This window comes from Larus michahellis, chromosome 1, assembly GCF_964199755.1.
Source record: "Larus michahellis chromosome 1, bLarMic1.1, whole genome shotgun sequence".
Lineage (NCBI taxonomy): Eukaryota > Metazoa > Chordata > Aves > Charadriiformes > Laridae > Larus > Larus michahellis.
This window is the reverse complement of record NC_133896.1, coordinates 39,413,618-39,439,230: the sequence shown is the minus strand read 5'-3', so window position 1 is coordinate 39,439,230 and position 25,613 is coordinate 39,413,618. Positions and strand designations below refer to the sequence as shown.

Genomic DNA, 25,613 nt, shown 5'->3' with positions numbered 1-25,613 from the left:
TTATTTTCAAATGAAAAAGTGGCATTGCAAACCACCAGCTGCCACAGTGCTACATCCTCTCTATGCCTTGCTCTTAGACCTACAAGTAGAGAGCACAAAACATAACTACAGTGCATCAACATAATTTTAAGGTTTTTGATACCACAAAATTGCAGTTTAAAAATAAATAAATAATAAGAAAAGATGACATGGGCTTTTCCCTCCTTCAGAAATTTTAACATGTAGAAAGCCCAATAAATACAATTGAATAACTGGAGAAAGGTGCCTGTGTACAGGCTGTTAGCACTCAGGCTGACAACCACTTGAACCTATTCGTTCACATATTATCAAGCACTCGATAATATTTTGATCCCAGCTAAGTGATATAAACACATACTTACACTGTCATTTCTGCCTATTACATTCTAAATCGCCCAATGTAGAAGACTACATCTACTTTTAAAGTGTCAGCATCAACCATTTTCAAAGACTGTTTCTTGTACGGCCTATGCTGTTGGGGTGAGGGAGAAAGACATAATCCCAACCACTAGAACATCGAACTCCTCTGCACTTTTATTTCCTACTTGTATTTAAAATATTTGCTTTAAAAGGTAAAGAGAAGTATTATCAAACCCTCTACAAGTAACACCAGTTTCTGTGGATAATAAAGCAGTTATAATAAAAACCAAGCCAACAGAAATGCTGTGAAGTATATTAAAATTGCAAACGCATTGACACATGGATAAAATCAAAATCAGGAGTATTTCACCTTCTTCATTAATTTCTTTAAATAATTCTATTTAGCACCGTGAGTAGAATAACATTTTTCAAATTGTTAAATATTTTTAAAACTTGAAACTGCCTGGCACGTCATATTTCTTTTTTCTTCAGGAACAAAACAAGGATGTAACCTTCATAGTTTAGACATTTCTCAAAATGGGTTCCATAACCATAAAGGGTTAGCCATGGTTTACCTAAATTTGAAATATGTTATTAGCCACCGTGTTTTATACCAACACTGAAATCAATCATTACAAAAAATTAAGTCCATTTAAGATATTTTTTTTCAGCTGCACCAGCACTATTTGAGTATTTCAAATAGTATACTATTTGAGTATTTCAGAACTACAGAACTGCGTTCTCCCAGCTATTTACTATCAAAGAAGGATCAAAAAGACTATATTCAATTTCAAGTTTTATTAACACACTCTTTAAATGCAAGTTATATGAATGGCGTCAATACCTGCTCCTTTCTTAACTTCATAGTTAATGCTCATATCAATCAAGTAAACAAACAAATAAAAAGATGGAAATGAATTGTACTTGACAGCTTCAGGAGAAATTCATTTTTTTAAAGGGAAAAGCCTAATACTTGGGAGAAGAGTGGAGGGAACAGACAATGTAGTGGTTGTCATCTGTACCAAGGTTAGGAAGGTTTCAATATCATAGCTGCCTTCTGTGACATAAATTCAAGTTGCTGTCTAGTGGGAAGACAGTCAGCATGACAAGCATGTATTTATTTTTAAAAAACCAAGTTCTCCGATATTTTCATGTTCACTTTTTCAAATTGTTCTTTTAGCTGCAGAGTTTTGTTTAGTAGCTCTTTTCAATTTAATGTTACCTGATCATAACAGTGACAAAGCAGGAGACTAACCATTTCTTTTCCTCCCCATTTCGGGTCCTCTTTAAAAGTTAAAAGTTTTTGGGAACATTAGATACATGTATGAAAAGACAACTGTTACTTAAAAAAAAATACATATTCTGCTGAAACCAGCATTTGTGGGAGCAAGAAAATTTAAAAGTGGCTAGCATGTTTTCTTCCTAAGTTCTTAAAACTTTGAAAGAACGGACTTCACAAGCTATTTCAAATTCAGATTGTGCCATTTCAATTTACATCTACCATGTAAAAGACACTTTACCACAAAAGAAGAAGTTTTTAACTTGCACACTACTCTCCATCCTAGAGTCATCAGTGTTGGGCACTTCTCGTCATGAAGCATTCTCATCGCAAGAACAAGTGGCAACAGCCCACACAATAGAAATACAGAAGTTTACTTAATACCTAACAAAAATAGTACCTTTCACAGAAACCGTGACTTTGCAGATAGAACAACTCGTGTGAAGTGATGCACATTTGGCTGAGAGCCAAATTTCGTCCTTCTGTTTGATGGCCCTAAGAACACTAGGGGGACCAGACCTCCTAGGAAAATCAGAAGGTTCCTGGAAAGCCTTCCTGAAGCCTTCAGAATTGCCTTGTTGTGGACCTAAACTGTATGTCAGATTGGAGCCATATTTTCCTGCAACATAGCTGAATCTCTCGACATTAACTGTAGCACAGGGAAGCTACGAGCAGGTTTTTTTGTTCCTTGACTTCCGTTGTATGAGCCTGTTTGAAACGGGAGAACTTGAGTGTGCCCCTCCTTAACCTCCTTTCAGGTAAGAGAATGTAGCCTCAAATTACAAACTACAGAAGCAAGTGGGAGACAACAAAATATATTTTTTTTCTGAAAACCCATAAAGTCTCTGCTAAGAGACACGAAGGCTGCTGTATCTGCAGCTTAAAGGTAGAATTAGCTCTCCACAAAGGATTGTCCCAAGCCCAGAAAGGGCTCTTTCTCCTGATGCCTTGGAGTTCAAGAATTATCAGATGTGCTGACAATGGGAAATTATTTGTATTTGTACAAAAGTATTCACAAATTGCTTAGTATTAAGTAAAACTCTCCCTTCTCCTTTCCTCCAAGCATGTTAATGTTGTCATCTCTTACAAAACTCCTTAAAAACAAACACAATTCTCCTCAAAACTATTACTTAAGAGAGATAACGTTTAAAATACTTTGTGCAGGAACAGACCCATCACATTTCAAGATTTTCCCTCTTACAGACACATTTTTTATTCCTCTCTCACCTTTTTACAGAATGATACTGAATATAAAGTGATTTACTTCAGATTTGACATCTTTCAATACTTCATATTTCATTATTTCCACCTTTGCATACAATGTTAAATATTTCTTGATATTTGATTTTAGCTGGTGCATTTAGATTTAACAGTGAATTTTCACTTTGCAAAAATCTAAGCAGCAAGGATGGGATGCAATTTATAAAGCAACCTATTTTGCTCAGGATACTGAGGACATAATATGTTAAAAGCAAAACATGCTTTAAGAGTTACTGCATGAATTGTGGATTAAATCCTCTATTTAAAAATTCACCCCAAACAATGGCAAAACTTCCATTGCCTTTACCAGCCCAAAATCTGCCTGTGACAGAACCTGAAGCTTACGTACTTGATTCCTTCGAATGCTAGCAACTCCATTTAACTTCTGTTTTCTGTTTTTCGGTTTGCCCTATGATGAGCCACACAGCATAGAACCTGCCCCTCCCTGAAGCTCATTCCAGTACATCTTTCTCCTCTTTTAAACTCTCACAATGGGAAATATTTGAAGAAAGCACAGCCAAATCCGTACGGATACATTATGATAAGTAATTTGCTCAGCTCAAAGTTTTTGAGCACTCTTGATGTTAATAGTTATTCTACAGCATGGAAAAACCTCCCCTGGATACTGTCACCTCAGAGATTAAGTACAAACTGAGAGTATAAACCTGAGCATTTCAGGTTATATATACATAATTTCTAAGTAACTCATTACATCCTCTGCTCATTAACCAGAGTTGTCACTACAGCAAAGCAGCTTCAATTTTTCTGCACAAAAAAAAATTTTGGATGAAAGTGGAAGTCCTACAGGCATTTGAAACAGCAAACAGACTAATAAACAGAGGAACCAACTTACCATGCAAGAAAAATGTTACTGAGTAAAATAATGGTTGTTTTATTGCCATGTCATTCCTTCTAGAATACAGGTGAAGGCGGCTGAAATGATACTGCAGTCAGTCCTTTTAGTTTTGCTGGTAGCCGAACACTATTTCATAACTGGCTAATACAAGGGATTAAATGGATAACCTACTCATCTGATGTGGCAAATCCTGCGTCTTCAGAGTCATGATGTAATCCATGGTGGCAAATTCTATATGATTTAAGAATTCTGGTATCCTACTTAGGACTTAAAATAGCCCATGCTTTGACCTTCTATTTATTTTGGCTAGTGTATCTTCGCTACCATGAAGCCAAGTTCTTTGAATTGGAAAACAAAACTTAGGTTTCTGGAACATGGGACTCCCACGTACCAGACCTCACATGCACATAAGAGATGTAGCACCAAAATAAAGCATTTGCCCTGAACTAGTAATTACTGAGTGTGGTCAGCTCCAAGGGCCTCATTCCCCCAATGGTCACAAAAAGGACCTCTTCGCTTTATAATTAGTTGGAAAAAAAATAAAAGATTTTGGTACATCAGCAAAGACTGACTAATTCACTTTAATGTTTGGAGACAGAAAGACGTAAGAGGTGCCAGAGCTGGAATGTTGTCCCATGGAAACACAGGGGTTTAAAGGGATACGAGTGTTCAGCAGAACAGGATGAAGGGAAGAAGAAATACAGCAAAAGAAAGGGCACAGAACTCCTTGCCTGCCCATGCATGTGGCCATCCTTCAAACCAACTCCTTTCAGGTGTCCTGGAAGGCCCTTACCTTGCACAATCTGACAAACAACAACGTAACAATTCACCCCCAAACAGCGAATGTATTTTGGGGAGATGGCATTTTAGTAGTAAAGCAAGCTGAACTAAGGTCAGACATAATCCTTGCCCTTCATCCACTTGGCAATGATTACTAAGAAAATGAATATTGAAGGTGCCTCAGTAGTAGAAGGATGAAAAAGCAGCAGTGCTAACAAACCATAACAGAGTTAAAAACGACAGTGAAGGAGAAAGGAGATCCAAGAAGAAACTAAACATGCTGAGAAAGAGTTTGGTGCTGCTGGCTGCAATTATGGAAAACAAAGTATGAATGGTAGAGGTGAAGTTGCAGAATCTAGTTTCTAACTTCACTTATGCTAACAGGTGGAGTTTTACCTTGAGATTTTTATTAAATGAGCATGTTGTCAGACTTATGGTTAAAACACAGTAATAAGTGTATGCTGGTTTTCTCTCTTTAGCCCTTTGGGGGTGTGTGTGTGCATGTGTGTGTGTGTTAAAAAAAAAAAAAAAAACAACAAATGCAAAACCAAAACACAAAACTGGCAAAACCCAAGCTAAACTGTAAAGCCTTCTGGCTCCTGTGAAAACAACATTATTGCAACCACACACAAGCTCCAGCACACAAGCTTGCTGTTTCGGCGCGCCGCCCTCGGAGCCCTATTTGAACAGGCGGCAAGGAGGCTGATGCAGGATCGCGCCGAACTCGCCCGTCTCAGCAGCATTCCTCCACCAGCACCTCCTCCCCCTGCCAGCCGCCTGCTCCTCAAACTCACGGGAGGCTCCCTTTGCTTTTCTTACTCCTCCTTTTTAACACCCAGATCCTCAGGACTCAAGCTGGTTTGCTGTATATGTTTCAGTATATTTGGATTCAAAGTGGTCAGCAACTTTTTACTTCTTCCCCCTTTTTACTTCACCCCACTTAGGTCTTGGTGCTATACAAAAATACCCAATAAAAATACCCAATTGAAGAGTCACGTAAAATTTTTGAAATGGCATGTTAGTATTAAATTTATTCTCTCTGGGTCTCCTTAGAAGTGATCATTTTAGCAAAAAGCTCAAATTTAGGTAAGTTAGTTAAACATTTGTTGGAACACTGTTCATCAGAAATTCCTTTAAAAAAACCATGCTCCTTCTGACAGAGAAGCTCTTGTATTCGCCACAATTACAGTAGGACTGAAGATTAAAGACCAACTCAAACAGCTGAGTTAGATGAGCAGAGAGAACTGCAGCAGGCAGCGATGCCATGCCAACACTGGAATACTTTATGACGTTTAAGACTGATTTATGTGACACTGATCCCACACCTCTCCACTTCGCTCTAACCTGACATTTTAAGACCCGCATTCTCTTATCATCCTGAGGTGTGGCACCCCCTATTTTGGCCTATCCTAAGGCAATATAAAAGACACATTTCATCCAAGTATTAGGTTGACACAACTGTTCCATTCAATAGGTTCATAAACATATATATATATATATATATATATATATATATATATACACACACACAGAGCATTAAATGGAGTTTCAAATCTTCAGCTCAGCACATTTTGGAAACTCTAGGTCTTTAATGAACATGCACCTTGAACAGGAGCACACAAGCTGTTTGCTCCACCATCCCCATTAATCTTTCTGAGGATGTGGGACAACGTTCCTTATTCTATTCTTTAATCGCTCTCCAAAAAACGTTCCTCTTACTCTAAACTTCCAGGGAAACAAGACTTATATTTTACTTGGTATCGTTTTTAAAACAACTTACACACATGTAAATATTTTTCAATTTCTTACTAAAACAATTTCTCCAGATCCACACCACCATATTGTTTTCTGTGAATGTCTGCCAGATTAACTACATCCTTTTAAAAGAAACAGCCAGAACATCAAACTCCAAACCGCGACATTAGGTTAAATAAGCAAGCACTACTAAATTATTTTATTCTTGGAAATTCTCAATCTCTTTAAAAATGTCCTCTGAGGAACAGCTTATACAAAAAGCACCATTTTTACAATGAAACTGAAGACACGAAACTGAAGTTTTAAGCATTTTAAAGTTTTCTGTGTTATGTAAAAGCTTTTTGGGTATAGGATCAAGGAGAAAGGCAAGGGCTACAACAAGTCAGTCAAGTAACGGGGTCTAAGAGGAAGAGAGAATCTAGCATAATTCTTGAAAAGGATGCCTGGCTTGAAACTGTTTAAGTAGTGAGTCAGCTCTCCAATATTTAACCACAAATGCCTCCTAAAACTTGAGGCCCACAGCTCTTGCCAAGTCTTCAAAGCCAGCAAAGTGCCAAATTTTGTAATTAAGTAAGTGGCATTGAGTTTATATTTTGTAATATTTTAATCTCTGAAATATTGTTCATTCAGACATTTCAGGAAAGGTTAAGTTTTGCTTTTATGGTTTTGACACATTTTGCACACAGTCTTCTAATACATTAATAGAAACAACACTGAAATGCCTGCAAGGTCTTTCTTACCGAAATGTTAGGCAGTTTCTGTAAGATGTTATCAAAACCAAGCCCATGCCACTGTGCTTTATAAAAATAAATAAATAGATAAATACAGTTTCAGTATGTATTGTCAATATGTGCCCTTCTTCATCCATCCATTGGTTCCTCTTTCACTATCTGCAAGTTCTTAGCACTTGAATACAAGGAACCTGGCCTTACTGAACATTTAGCTTTTATACATGGTTTTTGTTTCTTGGAAAACTGACAATCCCATCATTATCCCAAGATATCATTAAATCTAGGTTCTTTTAAAAATAGTTTGTCTTCTGTATTTATTATTTGTCCCTTTTCCGTACGGAACTCTTGTCATCACATTTAAAAGACTTCTTAATTCTGTTTGCATGCCTCCTCACATGCTTCTTGTACATTTTTTCTTCCCACTTCAAGAATAAATTCTAATAATCATTTAACTTTTCCTCCCCTGTGATCCCAATTTGTTGTATAAAAGAGGAAGATTAGCAATAGCTATTTACTATCTATAGTATCTCTATATATATCTATATATAGTTTATACTAGCTATAAATCAAAACTACATAAACTCTTCACTGGTATCTGATACGAAGTGAGATCCACAATCTTTTGGGTACCTTTTGTCACCACTGAATTGGATCTGCCAAAAAGCAGGTTTAGGTTAAATTTTTTTTCTTTGCATTTGCAATGAAAAAAAGCATAAGCACATTTAGTTAATGTGGCTGATTTGTTAAACCATGGTAACCTGACTGTGTAGATGCCTGTCTGTGCTTCAGGCTACACCAACTCATTAAAATTCTGATTATCAGGATCTGCCTAGTACATTTAAGTAAAACCCAAGTATAATCATATTTCTGCACCCAAGAAACCATTTTCTTCTTTTCACTGCTGAATCTCTTACAGTTAACTTCTATGCAATTAAATAACTTGTCACCCCCGCTACAATATCTTTAGTTTTGAATACTCCTTTGTTAGTGGTTTAACAAGCTCCCCAGTAGTCTAGCTGATCCATGCCCTAAAAAGTGGAAGGGCATGGATCAGCTAGAAATGGGAATGAAAGTTTCCAAAAAACATAGTTTGACCTACCTGTACAGTAGAGAGCAAAGTTCCATTAACTGAAAAATTTCTTACTGCTTTACAACTAACACAGCAAAAAGGTCCATTTCCTTGTATTAGATTTCCATTTTTTAAAAGAGCTCCTTTCTGGGTCTTATAAAATGTTTATTTCTTGACCATTGGTGAAACACTACAGAAATTTCTGTAGCAACCCAGATCTCTCAATATAGAGCCCTGCAAAACATTATTCTGTTGGATGACTATTATACCACATTACACAACTGCTGTCCCATGTTAACATCACGCAGCATTTTATTTTAGCAAAAATAAACATACCTTTCTACAGAACCCATTACAAATTGCCCACTTTTATAAATCTCTTCCTAATATTGTAAAGATCTGTAAAAGTAATATTAGGAGGATATTCAACATGAATGGAAACGTGGGTGTTTGTGTGTGAGAGTGTCAGTGCTTACACACCAGAAGAAGGATTAAAGCTTAGCTTGTCCTGATAAGAGCGAGCACTGTTCACACCACAGTTGCCACAGCAGTAAGGCTTGTCCTCTGATCAAACCACAGCACAGACAATTTGACAGTAGTAAAGCCTGCAGACTAACACAAGGAAGATAGCACTGACGTTGCATCACATTGCATATACCATTCCTTTTCCTCTTAGCCCATCCTTAAAACAGACTACTGGCACATACTTAGAACATATATTAAAAAAATAATTTAAAAACAGACAATGAACAGCTGCATGTCCTAAGATTTATGGAAGCTGAAGATTGAGACAACCACACCACAACACCTAGTGACAGTCAAAAGATATAAAAAAAAAAAATAATCAAAAAATTAGTTTGGCATTACCAGTCAAGAGGAGCAACAGAGATGTAATGAGGATTTGATGGATTTTGTCTTGTCCTGTGTCATTCACAAGTGATGCTGGGTAAACCAGTTGGGCACAAGTCTTGCTTCTTGTTGAGCAAGTGGACACAAGAGACACATGCAAATTAAAACTGTCAGAGAACAAGTGTCAAGTAACTAAAGAGATCAGAGAAACAAATACCACCTTTGCTCCTCCATAGAATCGTGCACTGAATTTTGTTATACCATTCTTCCTAAAAAGATAAACTAATTTTATCTTTAATTAGGATTGTAAAGTAATTGTGACAGAAGCACTGGTGTCATTACAAAGCTAGCCTGAGTAACCATTTGCTCTCTCTTACTTTTCAAAATAACAGATTGCAAACCCATGGCTTGCAAACCCAGCCACATTTTAAAATTCCTCAATAACATCAGTTGTGGACCTCATGATTTGCTACTATTTACATAATTACTTTTTCCCTGGGACACTTTTCTAAATCTCTATTACCAACTGTATCTTTATTACCTGGAAGGGTATTATCTGGGGTGAGATGATTGAGATGGTGGGAAATGAAAAAAAATCTGATTTTATTCCTCTTTTTGCAAGACTTTACTCTTCCCAAGACATTACTGAAGGCTATTCTTCAGGCATTTTATTGTCCCAAATTTGTAATTTGAAAGACTGTTTGTACAGTGAAGGTACGCATTTTGAAGAACAGAAGTTTACAGTAAAATGAAGCTTCCCTCACCAAAAAAGTGATACATACTTTTATTTAAACAAGTCCTTCCATAAGATTCCTTCCATTAACAAGTTTGATTAAGTATCATTTAGAAAATAATTTCTGTGGAAGGTTTTCAGGATTAAACTGTCAACTTTGTGTGTCACATGATATTTATAAGCACTGGTAGCTTCAACTACACAGAAAAGTCATAGTCACTTTATTGTACTGAAATTATCACCTGTTATCTTAAGTGGCAGATCGTCTTTAAGGATAAAAAAAAAAATCCCTTCTGGCTTCTTGTCTTCATAACACATGCATGTTTTCTGACCAACAACTATGATGCCTGAATATGTGCAGCACATGCTCTCACACAGCAGTCATCCCAAGACTGGGATTCATACGTACATACAAAGACAGCTGTAATCCCCTCTGAATGAGCAAGAGAGTGACACAACTCATTAAAAAAAAAAAAATCCTAAATGAAAGGCCTAAGAAGTGCACTGAACTCCTCTGGTGGTGGCACAGTAGCCTTAAGTTTCAGCCTCAGACTTCACACACCCTCACCCCTCCTTGGCTATGGGGAATTGAGTACTGTACAGTGTCAAATATTACCTGAAATACTGCAGCCCTCAAAGCCTTCATATAGGTCTTTTGTTTGTCTACCAACTGCATTCAGTGGTATTCTCTACAGATGAGTTCACACTGGCTTTATGTTTCTGTATTATTTTGTGAGCGAATTTTTTGTGATGAAACTTCTGCAACTCCTAGATATTAAGAATGAGGTTGATGTGGTTTAAAATAAAACTTGCATATGGAAAACAAGCTGATTTGGTTTATAGCTAGCATGGACAAGCTGGCCCTTGCCCATCCATTTTGCTAGCATCTGATGGCTATATTGAGTGCTCGTTTTCTCCTATAAAGGAGTAATTCTAAAGGCTGCTGAAGATCCAAGACTTTATTACCATTTCTAGCCATGACTATGTCAAAGCAGCACCCATAGCACCCTTTGAAAGTGGTATCAGTTCCACAACAGGGTTTCGTCTCTACTTGGGACTAAAGCCTCCAAACTTTACCCTCTACAGCTACACAATTTATTTTTTTCTGATGAACTTCCACAGTGGAAAACATGTACATTGAAGGCCGGGGGGACACACCACATCAACCAACACGTGTGCTCCTAGGGTGCACTACATTAATTCTTCATTTCTTTCATTAATAACATTACCCAAACAGATCACACTCTTGTTATTCTGTGCCAGCTGTGCTATTTAATGGATATTGAAGTAGTACCACTTGGTAGAGTACATTAGCTTAAAAGGTACAAACAGTAGCTCTTCTATTACATTTTTTATTATTAAACTTCAAAAATGTACTACTGATGTTCTGAAAGCCTTGCAGACCTCCGTGGGAGTTGCTGATCCTGAAGTATTCTTGACATTAACTGCTTTATTGGCTAAAGCAGACAAGTCATCTCTTTTATGAAGAGTCACTATTCATACACCAGCCACCATATCTCCTAAACCAGCATTCCTCTAACTGAACTCCACAAGCTCAAGGCTCATTTCACCTTCCCATCCCTCCTCCTCTCCCCTCCAGTCTGAGCGGCACTTTGCAGGAAGCGATGGAGAACTGCAAGGGTGTCAGGGGAGCAGAAGGGAGAGGTGACTGCCAACACCAGGCAGGGGTCATGCAATGGTAGTGTGGAGGTACAGACCGGCAGTGCACAGAGCAGGACAGCAGGGCTGCTTAGAAATACGTGCAACCACTTTTCAGGAGGTCACACTCCTGCTGTCCCAAGGCTACACCATAACATAAGTCTGAGGTACAGCGATGGGCTCTCCTGCTGCTCCCGGCCACAGGTGAGCTCTGGCTCTCATTGGTCTCCATGATGAGCTGCTTCATGGAGTAAGGCCAGCAGAAAATACATTTTTGGAAGGTTACATTTCAGCCAGTTTAGCTTCCTGAGCTGCCTTCCTGCTGGCCTGCTGACAAAGCTGGCACAACCTAGAGAAGGCAGGAATGTGCAGAGGGGAGCAGGACCACAACCAGCTGCGTGCTTAGCTCACCTGGGACTTCAAGCCATACCCAGATCACAGCTTCGTTCCCACAACTTGACCAGAGATAAACTGACTTACGTTCCTCCTCCAGCTCATATGTACATCTCCACCTAAATGTGTGCAAAATATCATTTATTGCTGCTGAGAAATAAAATACAAACAAAAAACTAATAAGAAAACCCCATACCCACCTGAATTCCAGATATCTCAGGTTTCGCTTTCTGGAAATGTTTCCTCAGTTACCCATCACTTCCAGACACCAGTATGTCACTCCTAGATGTTCTGGGTTAAAAATAATCATTATTTTCCTTGCACAGTTATTTTTTTTAATCTGGACCAGCTTCCTGATCAGGTTCACCACATGAACACCCAAACACAAATAAGGGGGTGGCACCATTTATACCAGTGGCATCACAAAGAGAAATGCTCTTTGAAACTACACCCACGGGTACACTTTTGCAGTTACTCTATTCTCTGCTGCAGTTAAATAATCAATCACACCTTATTGTCAATGAAAAGTCACAGAAAACCTGAAAGGACAGAACACAGAAGAATTCAGATTTAGGAAGGTTTATTTAAACAGAAACATTTTTTTTAAAAATGAATCTGACCCATCCATGGGACTTGCAGCTCAATTTTAAAGCAGGTGCAATGATACCACCGCAATGCAACAATTTTCTAGAAGAGGACAGAGCTCTTTAGTTAGATCCTTTAAACAGCCAGTTTGCTGCTTCAGGGTGTTAGAAGCCTGCTGAAAGATGACACAAAAAACAATCGTTCGCAGATTCTACAACTACAGCATTTTGTGGGTGAAAACTCAGTGGTCTCTAGCAGAAGAGCACAATTTGTTTAAAAACATCAGATGTAAAATGTTTTGGCATAAAACTCATTTAAATAACAAGTCCATAAAGCTTGCTGGCACTTACTTAGACAAGAATGAAAAGAAAACAAATATCTATTCTAATTCACTCCATTCTAAGAACTAGATCTGTATTTTAAATTTCGTATTAATTTATATGATTCAACATCCTAAACTAGAGACAGTGTGTACAAGTGCAAGTTAAAAAACAATTCCAACGCATATTTAAATTCACTTACAAAGTCCCTTCTAGATTTACTCTGTAGGCGAAAACTCAAAGGAGAAAAATATCTGTATTATGTGCTGACTTCCCTTGTTTCTCTACTCCAGCTTATTAGCATTTCTGCAGTGAACTATCCATTTTAACAATATTTTTTTTTTAAGTAAAGGAAACTGCTTGTTACCATTGTTAATATTCAAATTCCTGTAAAAAAGTTAAAAGATCTTCTCACTCCCTACAACACATTTCAGCTGCTCAGGAAAGGACAGGGAATGATACACCTAAAGTCTAAACCAGATAAACTAAACCACCACTGTCCACAGAGAGGATTTGTTTTTACTGGTTATCATAACAAAATACAGCAGTTTAAAACTAACTTCTGAGGAGCTATTTTATATATATTTTATTAGCTGAACACTGTCACCTGAGATCCCTGTACGGTGTTTTTTTCTGTGAAGAAATGCACGAGTGATTTTTGAGGTGCTCTCTTGTGTTCGAGAGATGTGGGATATTGCCAGATAACCTGAGCTGTTCTATCCTAAGCAAGTAAATTAATTACAAATGGATTAAGATGGGACTTCTAGGTTTAGAAGTTAGTTTAATAAATATTCACACCCAAAAATCATTGGTCAAATGGGAGGGGAAAAAAAGCTTACACATCAAGATGAGATAACTTAATAGAACCTTTGAGAATTAAAAAAAAAAGTTCTTAAAAACCATTAAGTAACCACCAAATAATTAAACATATAATAAATACATCGTAATTAATGTCTGTAATAAGCTGACAAGAAAACCAGTGGAGCTTTGATGTCTTGAGTAGATCCAAAATCAAGGTCAGAAAACTTTCTGGAATACATTATTTAGGTAGAAAGTTAACTGCTTTCAGTTCAAGAGTAAATGGGTGAGATGTAGTATCTTATCAGAACACAAAGGAGTCAGACTAGGTTCCTCCATTCTAGCCTTAAGCAACTTATGACTAAGAATAAATGTTGGCATTAAACAAACAAACAAAAAAAAAAAACCTAAACAAAACACCAACCCTTTCTCCACTATTTAAAGATTTTCAAAAGCAGGTTTAGAATAAAAACTACATTTGAACTTGGTGTTGAAATATATTCCTACCAAGGACTACATTTTAAAATATCACTGCGTTATGTACAAGACTGACATAAATTACAGCAGTGATTACTGAGCATCTTAAAGCATGGAACAGTGGAAATAACATCAATGAACACACACAGTTTGGAAGTATGTGCATCTTTGGATAGAAAAATAAAAATGTTTGCTATGTAACAAAGCTACAAAGTCTGAAGTGCAAACTTTAAGGTTTCATTAACATAACTGGTACTTCTGAACTAGTGTATTTGATAATGATTTTCACCTATTTAATAAAATAATACCTTTAATACCTTGCTATACTGCATAAGAGGTTTTCCAGAAGACACAGAGTTCAGGTAACAGTTTTACATGACAATTGATTCGTAAAGCATGATTACTGAACATGGTGTTCCTTCCTTTTCTGTCTACCTCAATTATATTTTTTCCTGTCTTTTCTATAGTGTTCCATCTCCGGCCACAGAGACTGACACTGGGAAATATCCTGAAAAGAACAATTAGCCCTTGTGTACCAACTCTGGGGTTTAGCGAATCAGTAGGGTGATGAGTATCAATCACCACACTGCCAATTATGCTGTCCAGTGGAGACGGACAGTCAGATGAAGACAGACAAGTACCCCAGGTTACAGGGCCAGAGGCGACTAAGGCCAGCACCTTTGGTTTCCAGGCCATTTGGAAGATTCTCCGTACATCTCACTGACTGTCTTTCCTACATTCTCTTGACCTTTACTTTCTGCTAGTCTTCATCTCACTTCCTTGCTCCTCCTCTCACCACATCTCATCATTCCATTTTCTTGGCTCAGCTCATCCCTGGTCCATACCCAGGACCATGCTCCCACCATTGCTGTCAATCTATAATCACTCATGTAATACATGTATTTTTCTTATTTTGCATGCCTCTCTCAGCCATTTAGACCATAAACTCTAAAAAACAGTTGGTAATCCCTGCCCTAATATTTATACTGCAGCTACCAGAAGAGAGATGCAACTTCAGCTGAACATTACACACACTGTAACAGATACGAAAACTCTGAAGTCCAGACACAATTTTTTGTCAGGAACACCTCTGCCAATCTCCATGTTTTATGGCACCGCTAACTGGTTGCTTTCGTCTGTCCCCATAAAGTGAATACATTTTCCATCCAATAACTGGCAATGAGCAGAGTCATTTCAACTATGTTAAAACAGTGTTATGCTCATCATACAATTTAAGTGCCTTGCACTTCACCCTTAATTTGAGTACAAGTAACGAGTTTTTATGTGCAATTCTATACTTACAGAGGAATTATTTGATATTGTACTGCCTATAACCCTTCAAACCCAAAACTGTAAAGACATCAAACATAGAGCTGATGAGTACAGGCTTGTAAAGGGGAAAATATACAACATGTCAGTAAAGCTGGCTTACACAAAGCTTCCTTAGGAACACCAGCTATACCTTCCTTAGAGTCAGATAAATCCACTTTTTTTATTTTTATGTTTAAAACCTTTGTCTGCAATAGTACAAGAGACAAGGAAAGAAAAATTAACAGTGGAAGTCCTTGAAATGAAGACATTCTCAAGACATGCTGTGCCAAAGTAGTTTAGTTTACTTACAGGAACTGTATTCTCAGAGATAATACAACTAGTGAGTTCGAAGTTCCATATATAGGAGGCTCAATCATGTGCGATTAAAATCTTTTCCATAACCATTTTTAGAGCTTTGCTCATAGATACTAAGGCAAAAAGGGCACCTCGTCAAAAAGTCTCCCACCATTCCCTTACAATCTGAAGGCTATGCAAGGGAAAGTCTATGTGTCAAGGAGAAGAGATGGGTCAGGAGAACCCATCTCGAAACACTGTTCCTGCATGACAAATGAAGCAGATATCAGTACGGATAAACAAGCAGTGAGAACTTCAATGAATAAATAATCATCAGGACAGTGCAACTTATTTCTACCAAATATACAAAAATTATCTCCTCAGTCTGACCAAGTGGCCCACCAAGTTTGTACTTTTGGATATTGGCATGTTTTTTGTAATTTTGGATATTGGCATGGTTTGGAAACACATTGGCAAGCGTGCTCGACTGGTTCAAAGAACTTTGGTCATTAGTTAGACTGAAACATCCATTAATTACTTTGTCCCAAAACACACAGAATTATGCGAGTTAACAGTCTCTGATGCAAAATGTTTAATCTTTACCAAAGCTACACCATAAACAGGCAGATGGACACGTTATATTTGTACCCACTGGCATGGTAATACAGACACAGGCAGTGTGTCTGAGCATGCTGTTCCTCCTTTCCAAAGCTTTACTATACACAAAACCCCCCCAGTTACCCAGTGTGACTGATTTTAAGCAGGATGGGTTTTACATGTGGTCTCTCAACACACAAATACAGTATGTGCTCCACAAATTCTGAAATTGGTTGCCAGTCTTCATTTCATAAAAAGGAATAGTCTCCTTGAGCTTTATAGAAACTTTAAGGCACAAACTGCCTGCCTGTGACTCCATCTCTTCGCTGCAATTGCTGCCTTTGCTAGCTAGATAAATCATGCTACTTATAAAAATAAACACGGATTCTCCTGAATTGCAACAGACCTGTGAGGACTAGCATAAAGATTATCATTTCACACTGAGTTAACAGACAAACACCCCATCAGAGCATCACCAAAAATGGTGAAATTAACAATAGCACAGGCAATGTATATCATACTCTGTGCACCTTTTCTCATACAAATTTACCTATATACAAAAGATAATAATATTTTAAACAATATCAAGATAAACATGAACCATTAAAGGATGCCATTAAGATTTATCTGTATTTTCCAAGCCATTCCTTAAAAGACACATCTTCAGTTACCAGAAACCGGTGCTTTCAAATTCAAAATATTTAAGTGTTCTCACTTGTTTAGTCTATCCAGAAAAAGACAGCAGCATGAATTGCAAAACCAGATGTTATTAATAATACATAATTAACATCACAAGCTTGCTAGCAATCCAATGCAACCTCAGAAATCTGGGGTTTCTGTTGTCTTCAAGCAGATAGGATACCAGAACAGATAGGACATTTTTGGGCACAACAGAGGGAAAAAAAAAAATCCTGTGAACAACTGTACCTAAGACCACTCCCCACAGTCAGTAAAGCTACAAGTTAGCATTAAGAATTTAAGTTTGATCTAATAACCTTCCCATCATTCTGAACAGTGAGAAGTCTCAAAATAATCTTGCATCTTAATTTACTCTGCACATCAAAGGAACAGCACTAATCTAGGCAGAACATAACCAAAAGCACAATTATTTTATAGGCAGCAACAAGCCTTTATAGTGAAAAGGAAATATTAAGGTTAAAGAAAACACATGCTTTTTCTACTCTTATAAGCAGATGCTTATGTTAATAAGGGTCACATTTTATGTCAAAGATTTTAACATTACAGGCAGACAGCTTTCAAAACTGTTGGAATTGTGAAAGCTCTTTTAATCATATAGTCAAGATTAAAGCTAAACTTTTAAAAGTTTTGAGTTTCTCTTAAATATTCTCTTTCACAATTTAAAAAACCACACTACATTAATTGTGTCCCAGGAGCCATATTTAAGTATGTGTGGTACAGGAATGACTGGGAGGTAGGGAGAAGGATGTAAAAAATCCTGTTTACAGAAGAAATTCAATTGTACTCTATTCATGTATATATTCTATTATGCATAGTACCTATGTACTTTAACCTGACTATTTTTTATTAGTTACATAAAGGGAATAACTAGGATGACTGTACACCTTTTTAAAAAAAAAGCCAACAGTGAATATTGGTAATCGAAACAGTTGTGTAACACTCACAAAAGGCCATCTTAAATACTACAGATTAAATATTGGGCTACTCCATAAACTTTTACACTGACAACCCCTGCTTGCTTCCCTGAACAAAAAAAAAAAAAATTCTTACTACTGTTGTGAAATCCGAGAAGTCCAAATGAATCAATACAAATATTTTCATATCTATATCCCCCTCAACTTGTTCTTCTTTATATGTTAACACTGAAGCCCAGAAAAATGCCAAAAATAAATCATTATTTTAAAAATTTGTAACTCTCTACTAGAATTATGTCTCCTAGAACTGACAGGAGGTAAGACATAACAAAAACACCTCTTTCAAAACCAAGCCTATGTTTCTTAGGTAACACAAATTCAATTTATAACAAGGAGATGTTGCTTCTTCTCATGTACAGAAAATAGGTGCATGGCTACCAAGCAGTGTGAAGTTTTCCTTTTGTGAATTAAACAGTCATTGTGAGATGGGATATTTCAAATTAACTCCTGTGCTCTTCTTTCTCAGAATGCTATTTTGTGTTACCTTCAGCTGATCTAAAGGAAACTGCAGCTGAAAGACATGGTCTTTCCTGCTCTGTCTGTCTTCTAATTAGCCAGACAACCTTCAATACAAACCACTGCGCTGATCTTGCTCATCAGAAGGCCACACTGTTAACTACTGCCAACAAAAGGCAAGATGGACCACAAAGCCTAAGGAGAAATCATACTCTTCTTTTTTGGCAACAGGTCATACTTTGACCATTTTAAAGTGGTCATGAAAATACAGCTTCATTGTAATATAAAGAGATATTACAGGGATCTGCTAAAATCGATCAATTTGTATTATCACTTTTACACAAACCTACAGAACACCTAAAGGAAAGAAAACAGGCTGTAGCCTCTGAAACTGCTTTCTTTCAACACATTCTATGCAAAGGTAAGTTCATATAAAGCTACAGTTATGTGTGCAAAGTGTAATTTCAAGCAAATACTGAAATCTGTTTAACAGTTGGGAAAAGTAAGATTTTTATAAAATGCATAGTATTTCAGTTGCAACATCAAGAATGATATTGATAAGGCTTATTAAATCTAGAAATCTAGACTTACGCAAACAGCATGTTGGCATTCTACAACTTCTAACAGTGCTATTTCTAACTTCCATTTACACTGCAGTAAAAGTGTCAAAAATTCTGCACAAACACTGCTTCAAAAGTTCCTGAATGTTTAGGAACAGGATGAGTGACTATTTAGCCCGTACAGTTTAAAAAAAAAAAAAAAGTCCACTTTTGCATTTTCTTTAAAATAAGAACGTAAAACTTAAGTGTACAAGTTAAGATTAAGTTCCTGCCATTTAAGCTGTTTCACTTGACGAATGGAAGTCATTCCCATCATTTTTCAAGAAGTCTACTAGATGTCAAGCATCCTTACAAACTCCAGCTCAAGCATTATCCAGCTCAATATTAAATTATACTTCACATAAACACACAGCATGAAACCTTCAGAAGTTTGTGATTTGCCGAACCTGACTATTAAAGTGTTCAGCAATGATAGCTACAAACAGTAAGATATTTGTCTCCCCCCTCCACAAAAGATCAACAGCATAAAGATTAATTTAGAGTAAGAACATAAACTTTAGGCCTTCATATGAAGTAGCACATTTCACATCTCATTTCTAATGAGAGTGCGAGATAAATGGCTTGCTTTCACCTTAAAATTAATATTCAGTGAACTGGAAGGACAGTAGTATGTTTTAAAAACTTATTACGCTACTTAGTATTTCAAGTTAAAAGGATATCTTTGAAATTATAACTATGTATTGTTTGAAAATATTTTGGCGCTGGCACAGAATCTGCAAAGAATAGCCCAAGCTTTAACTTAATTATCCTTTTACAAGAATTGTGGTTTGAGAAAATACAACAACTTCATAAACATAATAATCACTAAGCGTAATAGCCTTTGGCAATAATGTTCCAAAGCAAGTTTGGATAATCCAAGATAAACCATGACTCCTATTCTTTCTCTCTGTACTTTTGCAGTTAATACAAAAAATTCAAAAGCAAATGAAAATGGTGTGCCTCAGACTGTACAAGCAAACAAAACACAAGCTTCTGTCAAAGCAACACATTACATCCAGCAATAATTGAATTAGTCAACAAGAGTACGTTACAAAAACTGCAATCCAACAAAATAATCTGCAAAAGCTACATTATTTTCTAGAATAGAAATAGAAAGCAACTGAAGAAAATTTAGACACAGTAACAGAAGCAGTGTGAAATAATAGTTATGCTACTTAGGGTGCACTTTAACCCCTGATATTCTATCCATTTATTGCAGCCCTTTTGTCTACACTGGAAGACACCCCAAAACAAAAGCACAGAAGCCACTTATCCATGGCCTAACAACACTCCAGATATTTTGAAAATAATTTAGAACTAAGAAGTGTGATAATTAGCTATGGCTAAGACAGTAAAATACTGTAATTCAAATTCTATACATAATAGGTAGTATTAGGATAAATTAAATCAAGAGCCAAAAATTCAAAATATTCCAAAAATCAAGCTTCTTCGTAACTGATTCCTAGTTCCCTTTCTTTATCATTTCCCATTCAATTCCCTATGCTCATCCACCACCTTATCTTGTCTTGCCCAGCACCTACAACTTCTGTTTAACCCCACCAACATTTAGGCTGCTCACCTACATGAAACACCCCAGGTTTCCACAGGTCCAGTTCTACATCTGAATCGGATGTATTCTCTGTAATAGCTGATTATTACAACACACCAATAACTTGCTTATTCTAAACATGCTACATGCTTTGATAGGGTTGTACAACTCCAAGTAAGTTATTTAACCCTGAATATTTCAAAGATTATTAACCTAACATCCCTATGCTCCTTCATAAATTCCAACCCACTTATGTTGACTATCTGAATATGCAAATCAATTTCTGTACATTATCCCCTAAAAATTACAGTAGGAGAAAATTGTTGGTTTTCATTTAGAAGTCAATACTGCTTAACTAGTGTTCTGGAAAATAACTAGAGAAACAAGAACATTATGCAGAGCACGTGTAACTGATGTTACTTTCCTTGGGAGGAGATAGGACTTAATTTACATTATTTCAGTCACCCTATACACATCTATAACATCACAAGTGAGAAGGCAGCAAACTAGTGCAGAAGGGAAAACAAACAGTTAGAAAAGACTTAAATAATACATGATGGAACCACAGCCAGATGATATTCATCCCTTGCTTCTGCTGTGCCAGCAACCGAGAGCCTGTGCTGTGCTGCAAGGAGGGCTGCTGTCAAATTCTGAAACCTGCCTAGTGCTGCAAACTGATGCAAATTCTTCTATTGCAGCAGAGACTGACTTTTGCAGGCAGCCCTATGGCGCTAGCCTACTTCAAACAGGATCATGAGCATGTTACCTTTCCCCATTCCAACAGCCCTACACAGCAGCAACGTGCATCAGTTAGCCCCAGCGGTGTAATTTTCACATTATTCAATCTAAAATGCATTAGTTCTTGGTTGCCGAGGTGATACATTTTGTCTATTATGTTTACGGAACTAAGGTCAAACTGGGTATGTTAATTTTAGGCATTTTTCTAACTCACAGTGTACTGAAGCGATAGCCGAGTTCTTTAATCTCCAGCACACCTAGGCTTCCGTGCTGGCCATCAGATAGCCGAGGGAACAAGAAGTAATCATAAGATTCTCAGAACTCAAGTTTACTACTTGTGTGGTACATGACTTATTTGGGTTTCCCTAGAGAATCACCTATAGCTAACACTTTTGAGAAGTTTAATTACAAGTGTTTAAAATCTCTGCCAAAACTACAGACTTACGCCATCAATAGTGAAATATAACCTTAGATGACGCACATCTAGTAGCTTAGTAAAAAAAGTACTAAAATAGATGTATAAATAATGCATAAAATCTGTATGAAAAAATCGCAGGGCACCACATAACCCACTGGTAAAACTAATTACATTAGGCACAGGCCTAATGTGTGCTTGTGAATGCACACACTTCATACGGAAGCGTTTACAAATTTTCTTGGAAATAAAACTAAGTTCTGGGAAGTAGCAACCACCATCACCAAGGAGCCAGTGGATAAATTCACTATCCTCACAAGGTGCCAGCCCCCCAACAAAATCCCTACCTCATTTCAGGAGACAAACACTGAACCACTCACGAATCGGCTGCTAAATTGCTGCAGTTCACATCATGGCCGCTTAAAGCAAGCAAACAAACAAAATACTGTCAGGCATACTGTAAACTGATTTAGAAATAATTTAATCATGCATGCACAAGATAATTGTGCAAAGCAAACTGTAGAAAAAAAGTGCACTGCCTGCCCCAAGTTACGCTGTCACTATTCAGTTTGTAAAGAGATGGGATTTTAGCTCGGAGCAAAAGAAACTCAGCTTCTAGGTTTCTGAGATTTTTATGCAATTTCCATTCAACAATGGTTTTACTCTCATTAGTAGCATAAAAGCAATATATTCACAAATACAGATTTGAAACACAAAGAAAGTTTAAATAAAGTTTGTTATTAGGGTTAGCCTATGAGTAACCCAACAAGTAGCTCTTAACTTACAAACTTTAACATCAAGCATTTTGGTGACAGTTTTAGTTAGATTTTATTTGTAACTCCAGACTTGCACTTCAAAAACAACACCCCCTTATTCTTCCTAGTTTTATGTTCTTTTTACATGCCCCTATGTAGTTACAAAATTTCCCATAACTACCCACCTCAAAATACTCCATTCATAATGAGAGGTAATCAATGATGTGACTTCACTGAAGTTGTGTTTGGTATTGAAATTAATTCATGGAAAGCCTTTACAATGAATGCAAACCAAGATTTCTCTCAAATCAAAAACAGTCAGCCCAAAATATTTACTATTCGAAGTAATATGTAAAATACTTCTGCTGCTCACCATACACTGCTAGGCTTTATTATTCCATCATCTCAAGCACTCTTCTGTGATATTTCCTTGTTCATTCTGAAGTCAAGAATACAGAAGGCTTTCTGAAGCTACATTTCCTTGGTATAGCACACTTGAGAAATAACATTTCATGCAGAACAAACCTAAAATCTAACTACTTAAAAACCTCATTAATACAGTATTTCACTTATTCCTCCTTAGCTGACAAGGAGGTTTTTTATATTTCATTATACAAGAGTTTACATTCTTTTCAGCTCCTGGGTTATGTCCAATTTTTGACAATTTGAATGCTAGCATTTCTACAGACTAATGATGGAGCAGAACATAAAGCTGAAAGCACACAAGTGATGGAAAAGAGCTGAAGATTTTCTTTCTATAAAAGAATGAACACTAGCCTGTCCCTTCCCCATCCTACCCCCCACCAATAATTTTAGCTATTAATCAACAATAAAAGCTATGTTAACTTGCATATCTCCATTAAAATCAAAAACAAAACCCACACACATCTAGGTCACACACTTTTATGTGGGGCACTGGAAGGCAACACGAAGAAATACAATCTGCCTATTCTAGACATTTTGACATCTAACAGCAGGATTAAAAAACAGGTCTTATTTAAATATGTTTATTTTCTGTAAAAAATTCTAGAACTGTACGCAATCAAGCACTACAGCAGTTCACAAAAAACTGCATTGGACAATTTCAAAATAATTAGCTACTAAATGCATAGCACGCTGAAACGAATACTTAGGCTTTTGCACCAAAAAAGCTAAAAGTACATATTTCATGTACAATATGAAAACTTATGCTTATGATAGGACACTTCATAAGAATCCAATGCACCATCCTTAATGCACTTTATGAGTCAGCACCAGAGCCAATGAACCTAACAGTACCACTGCAACCAGTCATCTTACAGTCAATGCAAGAGCAGTTTGATGTATCACATAACAACTGGTTAATATCACTCTACTTGGTAACATAAAGTATCTCATGGCAGTCAACATTTAATCATTTTATTAAGAGCTTTCCCTAGAGTACAACAATAAGTACTTCCGTCTGTCCTCAAAGCCTCAGCTGAATAGGTTTCCTCGTCTTCAGACATCTTCCTACTCCAAACTGTCCTTCCTAAGGAGAGCTTATAACCAGTAAATTCTAAACTGACCAGCATACGCTTAAATTGAACCTTATTCTTCCAACATATCTCGCTAAGTTTTGTCACATATAGTTCAATGAGAAGTCAAAACAATAAGCAAAATCTTACATGAATCAAGATCTAAATAAATAAAGAGCTGCTCAAAATTGTGCTCCAATTTACTTATCAATAGATAAGAGTATAGGAAAGTATCATAACATAAAACTTAATTTAACTGCATGCCAATTATATTCATTTATTTATTTTTACCCTGTGGTAAATTGAAGGTTCTTATGCCCTTCGGGAGGTGAGACAGGACAGGTTTAGTATAAATAACTATTGATTTATTTTAACATCAGCAGTGAAGAATTCACAGAAAAATGCTGAACTGATACGGTATTGGCACAATCAAACCTTCAGAAAGGCAGGGTGGTGGTTTTTTTTTAATTTCACACTACTGGCAATGTTAAGCTACTTTTTACTTTGATATGGAACTATTTAAAAAACATACCATTTTATATTAGTAAGTTACATCCATTTAACAAATAGAATTCTATACTACAGCTGACATAAGAAATACAAACTCTTCAAGAGAAGTAAATTTAAACTTAGCAGACAAACATGAAGCTGTGCTCTACAGGACCACTTTATAGGGACTTAACAGGGAACCCTGAAGCAGGAAGAAATAAATATTTATTAAGCAAATGTACTGACACCTAGGGACTAAAGTCATAGTAGAAGAAAACACGTTTGTGAAGATCAGATGATCTACATTCACTGTAGGCACAGAAAATCCAAGACAGATAACTTGAACTTTAAATTTTGAAGGGCAATTTGTTACCCTTTACTAGTAGAAACATTTCGAGACCCTAAGTGGCCATAAGTATCTTAAAATAACAGTAATAATATACACTTAAACCCAAAGAATCTTACAGATACTAGAAGCTTATCTAAGTTTCTGGTATATGTTGTACCTCTGAGACAAAACACACATTGCTCTAGAACTAAAGACCCAGAGGACAAGCTGGAAATGCTCTCCCTACCTCTGTTATCAGAAAAACTTCTGGAACTTCGGGAAAGGGGATGTAAGCACTGGATAAGAAAGGCTCACCCACCCACCTGTCTACCAAAAAAGGGAGGAGGAGGGAAGAAAAAAAATAAAAAAAGAAAATAGTTTGTCTGAAGCCTATGTAGCACATTCCCTTTTTCCCTTCTTGTATACATTCTTTTCTAGTCCAGCAATTTTTAGGAATGGAGCACTCCCTGGAGTTGCAGGATTGACCGATCAGCACGTATTACTCAGAATTTCTCTAAATATAGGCACAACAATGTTATCATAATAATACTAAATAAATACCACAAAGTTCAAGTTTAGAGAACAAATTATTGGATAATATTGTATTTCATATTAGCTTGTTCATAACTTTTTAAGAACTAAAATGTCTTAACCAAACGCCTTTCAATAACAAAGATTATCATAATGGTATCCTTCCCAGCAAAATTGCAAGTACAGAGGAAGCGCTCTGGGGAACTGAATACTATCACCTAAAACTTACACAGTAAATGAAGAAAGAGACAGCTATCAGAAAGATAAGAAAGCAGGCTTTCACATTCTCTCAGAGCATCCAAACGTTTCCCAATTAAATGCTTTTAGGAACCTTAAATTAGGGGTCAATTATTTAAGAATACCTCCAGTCTAGCTGCATAAATACTGTATAGACCTATACAAAACATCCAGCTAACTTTAGCATTAACATTTGTACACTTGCAAGAATTAACACTAAAAC

At 36.7% G+C, this 25,613-nt stretch overlaps 1 protein-coding gene across 2 annotated transcripts in view; it reads right to left on the bottom strand.

Annotated features, from left to right (window-relative positions):
* FRS2 (fibroblast growth factor receptor substrate 2) overlaps positions 1-25,613 on the bottom strand; it is a 58,655-nt gene that overhangs the window by 23,596 nt on the left and 9,446 nt on the right. Inside the window, exon 1 of one of the 2 annotated variants that reach the window (XM_074573004.1) lies at positions 11,761-11,885. The exons of the other annotated variant lie outside the window; for it this stretch is intronic. The gene's annotated coding sequence lies outside the window, so the exon portion shown is untranslated. Of the gene's footprint in view, positions 1-11,760; positions 11,886-25,613 lie in introns of those variants that run through there. 2 annotated transcript variants of the gene reach the window in all.